This window comes from Octopus bimaculoides, chromosome 13, assembly GCF_001194135.2.
Source record: "Octopus bimaculoides isolate UCB-OBI-ISO-001 chromosome 13, ASM119413v2, whole genome shotgun sequence".
NCBI classification, from domain to species: Eukaryota; Metazoa; Mollusca; class Cephalopoda; order Octopoda; family Octopodidae; genus Octopus; species Octopus bimaculoides.
The window spans coordinates 34,751,842-34,752,843 of record NC_068993.1 but is presented as its reverse complement, the minus strand read 5'-3'; the positions used below and the strand labels follow the sequence as shown (position 1 = coordinate 34,752,843).

General features: G+C 35.0%; 1 protein-coding gene across 2 annotated transcripts in view; it reads right to left on the bottom strand.

Moving 5' to 3' along the window:
• Positions 1 to 1,002, bottom strand: part of LOC106868424 (uncharacterized) — a 56,267-nt gene that overhangs the window by 36,835 nt on the left and 18,430 nt on the right. Inside the window, exon 2 of one of the 2 annotated variants that reach the window (XM_052972426.1) lies at positions 243 to 344. The exons of the other annotated variant lie outside the window; for it this stretch is intronic. The gene's annotated coding sequence lies outside the window, so the exon portion shown is untranslated. The remainder of the gene's footprint in view (positions 1 to 242; positions 345 to 1,002) is intronic. 2 annotated transcript variants of the gene reach the window in all.

Genomic DNA, 1,002 nt, shown 5'->3' with positions numbered 1-1,002 from the left:
CCCGCCGTGCTAACGATTCTTCGAGTTCGCCGCCTTAATAATACTAATACTAACAAGAGCACTCAGAGAGTGCAAACCTCCACCAAAGTCCTCGCAATGATTAGATAGAGATGATTTTTAAAATGAGAATATCTGAAATAAACTGGACTGCCCTCACAAACGAGAATACTAAAAATGAACCTGACCGCTCTCAAAACGTAAGTAAAAAAAAAAAAACAGGAAAAATAATCCAGAATGCTTGCCTGGTACCGGACTGATCCCCAAATGTAGTCAGTGTGTGCCAATTACGAAGCCAAACATCTCTGAAAGTTTCATCCGAATCCATCCGGCAGTTCTTGAGATATCTTTTCCACAGAAAAACAAACAAACAAACACAACTGAAAACAACATCACCGCCTTAGCGAATGCGAGGGTAATAATGATACTGCACAAAAGACTTGAAAATGTAATATCGTGAAATTTATCTTACATTAATGAGGTCATCAAATTAATTATTTAAAATGACTTGAATTTTTATTTCTTGAATCTTTATATGTTTAATAATTAGTAGAATAATTATGACATTGATAAATTACTTAGCATTATTACTTCCTAATTTACTAGTAGGACAATTATACTGTAAACGACAACTGTCTTTTATTACAATGTCATTAGCTGACCACGTGCCGTCAATAATGACGGCTAATCGTAGTATTGCATATATAAACAAGGTACAAAATAAGGTACATAATAATCACACGTACAAACATTCAAATACTTCCCTTGTACACACACGCATACACACATATACCCACACTAAGTTGAAACGCTGATTTTTTCTCCCCTTCCTTCCTTATTCATCTATCACCCTTTCTTTCTCTCATTACTATTACTTTCTCTCATCCCCTCTCAGTCAGGGCTATTATTCTCACTACTTCTCCTTCACTGAGTTACTATTTTCTCTCCTCCTCCACATCCGGCATGATTCTGGACAAATAACATATATATATATATATATATATA